Consider the following 13058-nt stretch of genomic DNA (forward strand, 5'->3'; position numbering starts at 1 on the left):
TGCTAGGATCACAGATGCCACCGTAGTTGTTTTATCTGGTACTACAAACCAAACCCAGGGCTCCATGCATGCTAGGCAAGCACTCTGCCAACTGAGGTACATCTCCAGCCCCCAATTACTAGGACTCTTCCCATTTTTACAGAAGAGAATCAAGGGCAACACAGCTTACAGATTTACCGAAGTCCTTACGCTCAGGATTCAAATTCACCACCCACCATTCTGTAGTTGTCGGTCAATCCAGACTCAGAAAATGGTAAACAAAAGAAGCCTTTATTTGTGAATTTAAGGACGATAGATTGCAAGGTAGACTCCAAGGCCTCTGAATCAGTGTCAAGAGAAGGTGGGGAGCCAGACAGTGGTGACGCACACCTTTAATTCCAGGCCAGGCTCCCAAAGCTACAGAGAAACCCTGTCTTGAAAACGCGCGCGCGCGAGAGAGAGAGAGAGAGAGAGAGAGAGAGAGAGAGAGAGAGAGAGAGAGAGAGAGAGAGAGAGAGAGAGAGAGAGAGAGAGAGAGAGAGAGAGAGGAGAGGGGCTGTAGAGATGGCTCAGCGGTTAAGAGCACCGACTGCTCTTCCAGAGGTCCCGAGTTCGATTCCCAGCACCCACATGGCAGCTCACAACTGTCTATAATTCTAGTTCCAGGGGACCCAACACCCAGGGCAAATCACCAATGCACATAAATAAATAAATATTTAAAAAAAAAAGAAGGTGGGGAGAATGGAAGTCTGAACAAGAAAGTAGTAAAAAAAAGTAAAAGAAAAGTTCTTTTCAGGAAGCTTATGTGGCTTGGAGGAAGAATAAATGCTTCATAACAGGGACTCATGATTGATGGAAGATGAAGACAAGAATCCATGCTGGGTGTGGCACCCTGTGCTTGTATTCCTAGCACTGGGGAGACTGAGACAGGAAGATTTCCAGGCCCTTTAAGCCACATGGGAAGACTCTGTTTCAAAAAAAATAAAAGAATAATATTATAAAAATTGGTTTGGAGTGGTTGATGTGGGAAAAATCAGCTGCTAAGAACCCTTGCTGCTCTTCCAGAGGACTGGTATTCAATTCCCAGCGCCCATTGTGGGGAGTGAGAGAGTTGTCACAACTACTTGGAACTCCAATTCCAAGAAGATCTGATGCCTCTTGTACACCTGCAGTCATGCATGGTATTAGCAACAAAATAGATCTTTAAATGTTTTTATTAGGGGCTGGAGAGATGGCTCAGAGGTTAAGAGCACTGACTGCCCTTCCAGAGGTCCTGAGTTCAATTCCCAGCAAACCACAGGGTAGCTTACAACTGTTTGTAATGAAATCTGGTGGTGCCCTCTTCTGACCTGCAGGCATACATGCAGGCAGAACACTGTATATATAATAAATAAATAAATTTTTAAAAATGTTTTTATTATTAGCTGGGGAAGGGAGCGTAGACCTTTAATCCTAGCCCTTGGAAGACAGAGAGGCAGGTAGATCTCTGTGTGTTCAAAGCTAGCTTGGACTACAGAGCAAGTCCCAGGTCAGCCAGGTCTACACAGTGGGCCTCTGTCTCAAAAGCAAAAAAACAAACAAGACCCTACCAAGCTGGCCTGGCAGATGATGCCTGTGATTCCAGCACTTGGGAGACCGGTGCAGGAAGATCTAGAGTACCAGGCCAACCTGGCTACCCTGTGGTTTGCTGGGAATTGAACTCAGGACCTCTGGAAGGGCAGTCAGTGCTCTTAACCTCTGAGCCATCTCTCCAGCCCCTGTTTCAAAAAACAAAAAAGAAGAATCCAAGCACAGTGCTTCAAGCTTGTAACCTCAGCCTGAGATAGGAGGACCATCACAAATTCAGGCCAGCCTGAGCTACGAGTAAATTCAACGTCAGTAGGAACTAGAGGGAGACCCTTTGGTCAAAAAAAAAAAAAAAAGAATGGTGGTGTAGTCACTGGTAAGGTGTCCATGCTCATGTAGATAGCACCTGTTGGGACCATTTGGCGTCCTGGCCTCCAGCTGCTCTTCCCTGCTAGAGATCTTTACTTTCCTTCTGATTTGAGTTACTGGAAGCTGTGTCAAAGTTGTTTACCAGCTCTGCTTCACGAGCGCGTGTTGCCTTGGCCTTGAGGATCAGAGGATAAGGTTTTCACCTGTTGGCCCACTTGACTGTTGGGTATATAAGCCTCCATGGTGCTATTGAATAAAGGGCTACACATTTTTAATTTTCTCTCCACTATGCAGCAAAGCAAAAACTACTTTAGGACAAGTATCTACTGAAACATGCATGTATTTCAGCTTTCCAGCTAAGGGTAGGTGGGTAACATCCATCTGCGAAATGTCATTCGGTTTAAGGCCACGAGGATTAACTCCAGCAATGGGTGTATTATGAAAAGGAGCACAGGCAGAACATTGGGTGGTCATTTGTAAGACAGTGGCTCTGGAGCAACCAGTATGGTGCTGCAAAGAACCATATGGAGTTTAGAAGCCTTTTCTTCATAGAAACACCCATGTTCCTCATGAAACACAGTGGGTCTCTCTCTCTCTCACACACACACAGGCATGGAAGGGGGCTACATAGAAGAGATCACCAGGATGAGGACTAGGTGGGGTGAATGTGGCCAAATGCATCATATACAAGCATGGAAATGTCATCATGAAACTCATTATTATAATTAATGTAGTCTAATAGCATTTTGTTAAATAACGGTGGGCCGGGCAAGGTAGTCTCAGCGGGTAAAAGGTGCTTGCTGCCAAGCCTGGAAACCTGAGTTCAGTCCCTGGGACCGACAGGATAGAAGAAGAAAGTCTTCTCCTGCAAGTTGTCCTCTGACCTCAGACATGTGTGACACGTGTGTGTCTATACACACACAAATAATATAATAAGTAAATGTAATTTTTCAGAAACATAAAAAGGTAGGGAAGTTACCATCACTAGAAAAGGGAACGGGAAGTGAGCCAGAAGTGGAGACAGCCTCTGAGGACCACAGTAGCAGAGGCTGCCCCACCCTATCCAGCCCTCCCCCCCCACCACCACATTCCAGCCCTCCCCACCCTATCCAGCCCTCCCAACCCTATTCAGCCCCCCCACCACCACCACCACCACATTCCAGCCCTGGTAGGGAAAGTCAAGATAGCCCAACAAACCTACTCACAGTTTTCGGTAAGTGACCCTGGGGCTGAATGGAATGACACACACACCCAGACAACGTGAGGAGAGGCCTCTTAGCACGTTGGCACAGGCCCTTAGAAGTTATCAGTCCCTTCCTTCATTGTACCAGTGTGTAAAATTAGGCCTGGGGAGAAAAAGACAGCCATCAGCGATCACGGCACTTTGGGCAACAATCTTGTTTGCAAGCAGGTCTCCTGACTGAGGGAACTTGACTAGGGAACCCAGCCCTCCTCTAACGGCCTGCAGTCTGCTCTCAGGCCTCTGAATTCCTTTCTGCAGTTCCTGCCAGCAGCTCCCACTTCCCCTGGGGAGCGAAGTGGGGAAGTGGGCACTGAGCAGGTCCCTGAGAAGATGAAGAGAGCTGGGAGATTTGCTGGCACAGAACACAGTCGCTCGGTGCTGAATAGGCAAGAGAACCAGACTATTCAAGGTCGTTCTCTGCTACCCATCAAGTGTGAAACCAGCCTAGGATAGAGGAGACACCATCTCAAGAAAGACGTATGTGTGTACATGTGTATACACGATGAGAGAATTATCACTTTTTTTTTCAGCCAAATCAGCAGGTACCTAAATCATAAAAGCCCTCTTAGAACCAGACATGGTGACGTTTCTTTAAATCCAGAACTTGGGAGGTGGAGGCAGGAGGATCAGGAATTCAAAGATGGTATCTGGGGTGGGGGGACTGAAATGGCTTAATGAGTGTTTACCCCAAGCTTGTGGACCTAATTCAATTTCCGGGGCCCATTTGGTGGAAGAAAAAAAAAATGATTCTCAAATTTGTGTTCTGACTTCCACAGGAATATTGCATTTGTATGAACACACATATGCATGTACTCCTTTGCTAAATATATTGAATGTTTGTTGTTTGTTGGGTTTTTTTTTTTTTTTGGTTTTTTGAGACAGGGTTTCTCTGTAGCTTTGGTGCCTGTCCCGGAACTAGCTCTTGTAGACCAGGCTGGCCTCGAACTCATAGAGATCCACCTGCCTCTGTCTTCTGAGTGCTGGGATTAAAGGTTTGTTCCACCACCACCTGGGTAAATTTTGGTTTTATATGGCAGATTCCCAGAGGGTTGCCACTACTGCTACCAGACACCCCAAGCCACAGCAATGTGCCCTGGGCCCATAGCACCACTTTTCCAAACTGCCACCTGGAGCCTCCTCATCCCTGAGGGCCCTTCCCCTCGAAGTGTCCCAGGGACAGGCTCTCTCTTCCTCGGTTAGGATCCCAGCCTAACTCTCTTTGGTTGCATTGGCCTTCCTTTGTGACCTGGGGACCTTAGATGTCACTAAATATGGGCTTAGCCATCTCAAGGACACCTCTTCCTATTAAGCACTGGGCAAGCACCCCAACACCAGGCAAGCACCCCACAGCCTTCAGCGTCTGGTTTTTCTGCCTGCATCCATCTTCGTCTATAATGCTGGTTCATCGACAACCCCTCATGGTAATGCCAGCAGCTGTCGCGCTCTTCGTGGCTGCTCTATTCCATTATCGTTCACCTCTGCTCCTTGAACTTGACAGTCAGCCATCCTCAGAAACCCCTTTAACCTGGTACAGGAGCATCTACAGTAAAACTACATTTCCCATCCTCCCTCACAGTCACAGTCAGCCACTGCCAGAACCCCTTTAACCTGGAACAGGAGGGTCTACAGTAAAACTACATTTCCCATCCTCCCTCACAGTCACGTGACATCATTCTGGTCAAAGACACAGGAGAACAAATGTTCATTTTGAGACGTCTTAGTACTGTTCTGAATGGGAAGGAAGGGATTCAGTATTAAACAGCAGCCAATCCATCCAGGCTTTTAAAAAGAGATTTTTTTTTAAATCTTCTTTAAATTGTCACCTTCCTTTCTTGTCCTTGTTGCTTTGCTTTGGTTTAGTGTTTTGTTTTGTTCTGTGAGAGTCTCATGCAGCCCAGGCTTGCTTCAAACTTGCTATGTAGCTGAGGATGCCCTCTTGGTCCCCTGCCTCCAGAATTCCCAGTTTATCCAGTATTGGGGATCAAACCCCAGGGCCTCTAGCATGCTAAGTAAGCTCTGTACCCACTGGGTTACATCATCAGCCCAGAGGTCTGGCTTGGAATAGGATCCTGCAATGTAGCCCTGGCTGGCCTAAAATCTGCTATATAGCCAGTTGTGGTGGCCCACACCTTTAATCCCAGCACTCAGGAGGCAGAGGGGAGATCTCTGTGAATTCTAGGCCAGCCTGGTCTATATAGTAAATTCCAGGCCAATTAGGGCTACATACGGAGATGCTGTCTCGGATAAAACAAAAATCTGCTGTGTAAGCCAAGCTGATTTTGAATTTGAAAATCCGTTTTTTCCCCTCTTAGTGTTTAAACTCAGGACCTCACACATACTGGACAAGCGTTCTACCACAGGGCTACATCCTCAGCCAGAGAAGCCATTCCTGTGCTTTAGGAAAAGTTTCCTGTGAACGCTGCTTCTTACTAGCATTTATATTTTGTTGTCACAGCACCAACTATATATGAGGGCAGTGTACTAGGGACAGAGTAGAAATGTCACACAAGGAGATTTCTCTTACCCTACCACCCTGGGAAGTCAGCACCCAGCAGGCCCTCAGCTCCATCCATCCCTGACGCACAGGTTCCATTTTGGCATCTTCAGGCCCTGTAGATCCAGGATGTTGCTCTGCCCCAGTGTCATATGTCAGCCTGCCAAGTCTGCCCACTGCTGCTCCCCTGAGAACATCCAAGAGCTACAGGCAGGGCGGGGTACCGGAGCAGCCAGTACAAAGCAGGCAAGGGCTGCTGAGTCACTCCTGAGCGCCTGCAGGTCAGGGAGGTCAGAAGAAGCTGGGGTGCATCGCTGGAATAATACCCAGGCTCAAGCACAGCCTTCAAGAGGGGCGCAGGCCTCCTGCGCATGTCGGGAGGACCTCCATGCCTCTGAGATGGGGGTGACTTAGCCAATTAAACATAAAAACAGAGAGCTGTCTGAGAATTGCACTCAGTACCTCCATCTGTGCGAGCATCCTGCTTCCAACCTGGGAAGCTCCAGATACCTCAAGCCTCAGGTTTGTGCTCTTCCTCCAGTTAGGCCTTTGCTTTCAGAGACTTGGCTCTGGTTGGGGCTCACCAGATGAAGGAAGACGCTGATGAGAAGAGACCAAATGGTCTCTGAGTCTGGAAGGAATGGGAGACCAGGGCTCTGTCCAGATTAGTTTGTGATACTGTCTCTACATTGTGGGACTTTCCAGGTGCTTAGAAGTCGGGGAGGCAGAGGAGAGAACCATCAGAAGGGTAAACTGACGTTGTGTGTGGCAGAGCATGTGGCTATAATCCTAGCACTCCAGTCATGGAGACAGGAGTTCAATGTCAACCTGAACTACATGAGAACTTGTCTGAAATAAATAAACTCGAAAACATCAAATTTGCAACATGCACCAGGCCATTGTCTTGCCTAAGCCTCCGCACTGGGCAATTACAAGCTGAAGCTCCTTGTCGTCAACTCCAACCGTCTTATTGACTGGAACTTCTAAGACAGCAGGAGAAATCGGGAAGGGTCCATGTCCCATACGGACCACTTTGAGTCAGCGAGATTCTAAACTTTCTTCTATCTTAATCCTTGCTCCAAAGAGGTAACCCACTGGACAGTGATCCCAGCTACACAGGAAGCTGAGGCAGGGGCATTGCCTAAGCCCTGGAAGTCAACATAACAAAACCCCATCCCTTAAAAATAAATACAATATAAACAGGGCTAACAGAGCGGTGGTGGTGCACACCTTTAATCCCAGTACTCTGGAGCCAGAAGCAGGTGGATCTCTGTGAGTTCAAGGCCAACCTGGTCTACAAGAGCTAGTTCCAGGACAGGTTCCAAAGCTACAGAGAAACCTTTTGTGTCAGACGTGAAATTTTGTTTCAGCATCTGTTGGTGTGTTTGTTGTAGGTGTGCATAAGTATGGGTGTATACTTGTCAGGATGCACATGAGAAGGTCACAGGACAACTTTTGGGAGCCCATTCTCTCCTTCCACCACGCAGGTAGTCAAGTCTTGGAGGCCAGTGCTTTACCGGCTGAGCCATCTTACTGATTCCAGATTTTTTTTTAAACTTCATTTTATTACTATTGTGTATGGTGTGGGGCAGGGATAAGAAGTGCGGCAGTCAGGGCCTGACTCTGTGGAGGCAGTTCTTCCCTTTTGCCTTCACCCAGGTCCTATGGATAGAACTCAGATCTCCAGACGCGCAAGGCAAGTGTCTTTACCTGCTGAGCCATCTGCCACCCACCCCCATTATGTTTGAGACAGGGTCTCATGTGTCTAGGGCTGGCCTTAAACTAGCCGTGCAGTTGAGAGTGGCCCTGAACTTCTGGTGTTCCTGCCTCCAACTCCTTGTGTTTTGATATACCACTACGGCCTGTTTATGAGGCACTGGAGACAGAACCTAGAGTCTGGTCATGCTAGGTAAACACACTACCAATAATGGCCACCTGCAGGCCTCTGGTTCTTGTTTTGTCTTGTGATAGGGTCTTGTGTATCCCAGGCTCAAACTTACTATGTATCTGAGAATCTTAAGCTTCCTGATCTTCCTGCCTCCACCTCTTAAAATGTTGGGATTATAGGTATGCATCACTGTGTCTGGCTTTAGGCTTGTGGCTATAGTAACATCATCAAGGTAGTGACACCCTATGAAGACATCTTCTGGCTAGCCTCTGGCCACCCGTGTGTCACCTATCCTAGTCCCCTGGGCAGTGATAAAATTCTCTTCTTGGGCTGGAAGTGTGTGAGCTTTATGTCTTTGGAACCAAGCAGGCTCTGAATCTTTAGGTTTTCTGGAGATTTCCATTATAGTATTTCAGCCTGTTGGGCATTCATCTGTTCTTATTCTGCCTTCAAATTGCCTGGACCGAGACAGTAACTCTCTAGTGGGGCTGGTGTAGAAGGCCTGTCCTCCCTGTCCTTGGAGCAGAAGGATCACTGTGAAGTTTGAGGTCAGCCTGATCTACACACACACACACACACACACACACACACACACACACACACACACACGGTGTCTACCCTCACTTGAACTAGGAAGCTTTGCTTAGCTCAAAAGTCCAGCTTTGCGGTCAAAGACTCAGAATATTCTTCTTGGCTTGCTTCTGGTTGACCACCTTCTTCTAAGGAGGCTCTTGGGGTTATTTTATTTCCAGCCTATCAGCACTACCTGTTGACTACTTGACCAATTAGGAGAAAAGTACCCACAGAAGGGTGATTCATTGCCACAGAAGGTGCAGGAGCCTGTTTCCAGGTCAGATTAGTCCATTCAGCCATTAATCCAACAGATAAGTTTCCGTGGCCTGGAGAGGCCTGGTGGAGAGTATTTTCAGACAATCCCACCCTCGACAGGCCAGGGCCGGGGGAGGACATTGACATATGAACTTTTGTCTGGAGAAGACACAATGTCTAATAGTTTCTCCTCCCCACAGATTACCAAAGCCAATTATCTTGTTACGTATTTAATCAATTGGTTTGGTGTGTGTGATAGATCCATCCCTGTGCATGCACACATGTGTGCAAACACACTCACTCTTCATTCCCCAATCTCTTCTCCACCCTGTTTGTTTATTGAGACCAGGTCTCAATAAGAAACTCAGAGCTCACTGGCTGTACTGGCTGACCAACAAGACCCCAGGATCTCTGTCTCTGTCTCTGTCTATCAGAGCTGGACTTACAGACAGACCACGCCCTACTTTACGTGGGTGCCAGAGATCCAAACTCCGGTCCTTGTGTTTGCACAGCAAGCAACTTTACCCAGTGAACTGTCTCCCGGCTCCTTTAGTTTACCTTTTAAGAGAAAGAAGACACAAGGAACGATGATACACACCTATAATCCCCACACTCAGGAGGCTGAGGCAGAGGGATTGCTCTAGGTACAAAGCCACCCTGGCCAGGCGGTGGTGGTGCATGCCTTTAATCCCAGCACTCGGGAGGCAGAGGCAGGGGGATCTCTGTGAGTTTGAGGCCAGCCTGGTCTACAAGAGCTAGTTCCAGGACAGGTTCCAAAGCTACAGAGAAACCCTGTCTCAAAAATCCAAAAAACAAAACAAATCGATCAAAAAACAAAAAACAAAGCCACCCTGGGCTAAGTAGTAAATTTAAATTGGCCTGGAGAGCCTAGTTTGATGGTACAAATCTGTAATTCCAGCACTTAAGAGGTAGAAGCCAGAGGAGGACCCCAAGTTAAAGGTCCAGCCTTGGCTACACAGTGAATTCAAGGCCACTCTAGAGAACCCAAGTCACTGATAAAACAAACAACAACCAAAAAGTATCAAAGGGGAACACGGAGCAAAACCCCACTGGCCCTGTCAGCCTTGAACTGCTAAGATCAAGTAATCCACTTGCTTTCCTCTCCTGTATATCTGGGACAAGCGTCTGTCTTTTTTCTGAGACAGGGTCTCTCTGTGAAGCTGTAGCTGGCCTGGAGCTCATTATGTAGACCAGGCTAGCCTCAAACTCAATCTCAGCCTCCAAAATGCAGGAACTAAAGGCATACACCACCGTACCTGGCAAGCTTCCGTCTTGATTTGTCCTCCTCCACAAGGCTTTGCCGCCTGCCGTTCTATCTGTAATCCAGGCAGCATGAAGAAGAAGTGAGGTTGTACCCTCAGCTGCTATTTAACTGCACTCCGAAGAGCTGGCCCAGTCGTTTTGAAAATTCTCCCGAGTCAGCTGTAAATAGCTGTGGCTCCCAGTGTCACCTCTTGCTGGCTCATCCCCCACGAATCACTCATCCTTCTAAGTCAGCCACGAGCCCCAGCTGGAGTCTTCCAGATCATTCCTCCAGCACCATGGCCTGTGTCCTGAGGACTGGTTGTTAAAGATTTAAAGTAAATATTCATTAGAGTGTTTGCTTTAGATCTATCCCCTCCTCTCGGGAACAGTACTGAGGAGTCACAACATGGGTATTTGTTCTCTTACATTCTCGGCCAAAATGAGAAAAATAAAATGAAGCCAAGCTCGTATTCCTGACACTTGTCTGCGTCCCTTGCCAAGGAGCTTCAGGCGATGTGTGATTTCTTCAGGGGCTCCACTGGAGCATAACAGTTATCTGTTCTCAACACACACGGACACAGGGACACACATGGACACACACACACACATACATACATACACAATTTGGCTCCTGCCCTCCCTGGAGCCGGGAACAGAAATATCTCTGGTTTTTGTTTTGTTTTGGGGGGAAGGTTGGTGCTAGGAATTGAACCCATTGCCCCAAGGCACAAAGCACACACACAACCATGCTACTATGAAACTCCAGCCTGGGAAAGGAGTATATATACGACTGCAATGAGGGTGTGAGGGGGACATCATCCATTACTGTAAACCCTTAAGGGTACAATACAAGCAGTAGGTTCCAATGGCAATGGCAGTCACTTAACAGCCAGGGTAAGCGCTCAGTAGTCAAACACCAAATACTAAATGGGATACAGGGCAGGAAGGGACAAGTGGGACCATCAGCATCGTCAGTCACTCTTCTGTAGATCAAAGCACTGCTGTAAGAAGCAAAATATGGCCGGGTGGTGGTGGCAGCGCACAACTTTAATCCCAGAACTTGGGAGGCAGAGGCAGGCCAATCTCTGTGAGTTTGAAGTCAGCCTGGTCTACAAGACCTCGTTCTGGGACAGGCTCCAAAACTACAGAGAAACCTTGTCTTGAAAAACCAAAAAGAAGAGGAAGGAGAGGAGGAGGAGGAAGAGGAGGAGGAGGAAGAAGAGGAAGAGGACAAGAAGAAGGAAGAGGAGGAGGAGGAGGAGAAGGAGGAGAAGGAGGAGGAGAAGGAGGAGGAGGAGGAGGAGGAGGAGGAGGAGAAGAAGAAGAAGAAGAAGAAGAAGAAGAAGAAGAAGAAGAAGAAGAAGAAGAAGAAGAAGAAGAAGAAGAAGAAGAAGAAGAAGAGAGGTAAAGACACTTGCCCCCACACCTGACAACTCAAGTTCCATACTGGAACCTATATGGTGGAAAGAGGGAACTGATTCCCGCAAATAGACCTCCACATGAATGACATGGTGACATCCATGTTCTCTTCCCAACACCACCACACACACAAACTCAATAAATGTAACAAGAAATGTCTTTAAAAAGAAAAGAAAGAGAACAAATTCTATTTTATTTCATTTCTTGTGGTGTAGGAGGGGTGATGAGACAGGGTCTCAACTCTGTAGACCAGACTGACCCGGAACTGGCCATTCTCTCCTCCTGCTCCTTCCTTCTGGATGCACCGCACCCAGGAAGTAAAGACTATTAGCTGAGCAAATAATCCCAGCACCTGGGAAGCAGAAGCTGAAGGACCAAGAATCCGAGATTATTCTGGATACATACCAAGTTTGAGGCCAGCCTGGGCTAATGAGCAGGACCCCATTACAAAGCACACAGACTGGCGATGCAGCTCAGTTGGCAGTACACTTGCCCTGCATGCTCCAAGCCCTGGGTTTGACCCCAGCCCTGCACCTGTAATTCCAGCACTCCAGAGGAGGTGAAAATGAAAGGGTAGAAATGCAAGGTTATTCTTGGCTGGGAGTAAGTTTGATACCAGCCTAGACTACAAGAGATCTTGCTGTAAGAAAAAAATGGGGGGGGGGGGTTTGAAGAGATGACTCAAAGGTTAAGAACACTGACTGCTCTTCCAGAGGACCCGGGTTCATTTCCCAGCACCCGCATGGCAGCTCACACCTGTCTGTAACTCCCAGTTCCAGGGGATCTGACACCTTCACATCCATATATACAAAATAAATTTAAATAAATTATTTTTAAAAGAGATTTATAAGCTTTTAATTATATTTACACTGAATAGCTCTATTAGGATTTAGGGGGCGAAGGGAAATCCTGTTTCAGATAGTAGGTGTTTTGTTTTGTTTCCATTTTTTCTGGTTGGAGACGGGATCTCAGGCTATCCAGAACTAGGCGTGTTGCTGAGAGTAGCCCTGAGCTCCTGAGCCTCCCTTCTCTGCCTCCCTGGTGCTGGGGTCACAATCCGTATCACCACACACCAGCACTTGTTTTGTTCTTGGTTTGGGGAGAGAGGAATGAAACCAAGGAACTCACATTTAAAAATAAAAATTGGTTTAAAAAAAAAGGAAAAATGAACATTTATACTCCCAGCCCACAAGAGCCTAAGGCAGGAGGGGGGTCAGCCTGGGCTACGCAGTAAGACCCTGTCAAAAAAAGTATATATATAAAAGAAAAGCCTGCAAGAAACATTAGTCATCAGGAAAAGACAGTTTAAAGCTTCCAAGATGCCTACCTACTATCTGTCTCTATAAAAAGATTGAAACACACAGTAAAGAGGCGGGCGGGTCCTGGTGATACCAGGACCTATAGTCTATACATACATATACCAGGACCTATAGTCTATACATATACACACACACACACACACACACACACACACACACACACACACACACACTCCTATATATAGTCCTATAGTCCCAGGACTTGGCAGGCTGAAGAGGTCTGCCTGGAGCTAAAGGCTAGCCCGGCCTACAAAGTGAGTTTCTGAGCCAACACAAGCTATAACATGAGATCTTTCTTTAAAAAAAAAAAGTTCTCAGCCTGTTGGTGGTGGTGCACACCTTTAATCCCCAGAACTCAGGAGGCAGAGGCAGGCGGATCTCTGTGAGTTCAAGGCCAGCCTGGTTTACAGAGTGAGCTCCAGGGCTACACAGAGAAACCCTGTCTCAAATAAATAAATAAATACATACATACATACGTAATACATATACATACATAAATACTTGCATACAAAAGTTCTCAGATTGACCACAGTGAGGGCCACACAACTGTACAAATGCACTTAACATAAAGGCAGTGGACTGTGGCCTCCATGGGTATGACTGTGAGACCTGGCAGGTGGCTCAGGGACAGAGTACTGTGTTAGACCCTGGGTTCCATGCCCAGCCTCCCTGCCTCCTACAGATACA

General features: G+C 47.3%; 1 long non-coding RNA gene across 1 annotated transcript; it reads right to left on the bottom strand.

Moving 5' to 3' along the window:
* Nucleotides 1–280: 280 nt before the first annotated feature.
* Nucleotides 281–9769, bottom strand: LOC142854513 (uncharacterized). The gene is made up of 3 exons (XR_012911338.1): nt 9645–9769; nt 3120–3260; nt 281–946 (listed from the first exon to the last, which is right to left on the bottom strand). It is a non-coding gene; the product is annotated as an uncharacterized LOC142854513 (long non-coding RNA).
* Between the last annotated feature and the right edge of the window lie 3289 nt (nt 9770–13058).

The sequence above is a fragment of the Microtus pennsylvanicus genome, chromosome 7, assembly GCF_037038515.1.
Source record: "Microtus pennsylvanicus isolate mMicPen1 chromosome 7, mMicPen1.hap1, whole genome shotgun sequence".
In the NCBI taxonomy this organism is placed as follows: Eukaryota; Metazoa; Chordata; class Mammalia; order Rodentia; family Cricetidae; genus Microtus; species Microtus pennsylvanicus.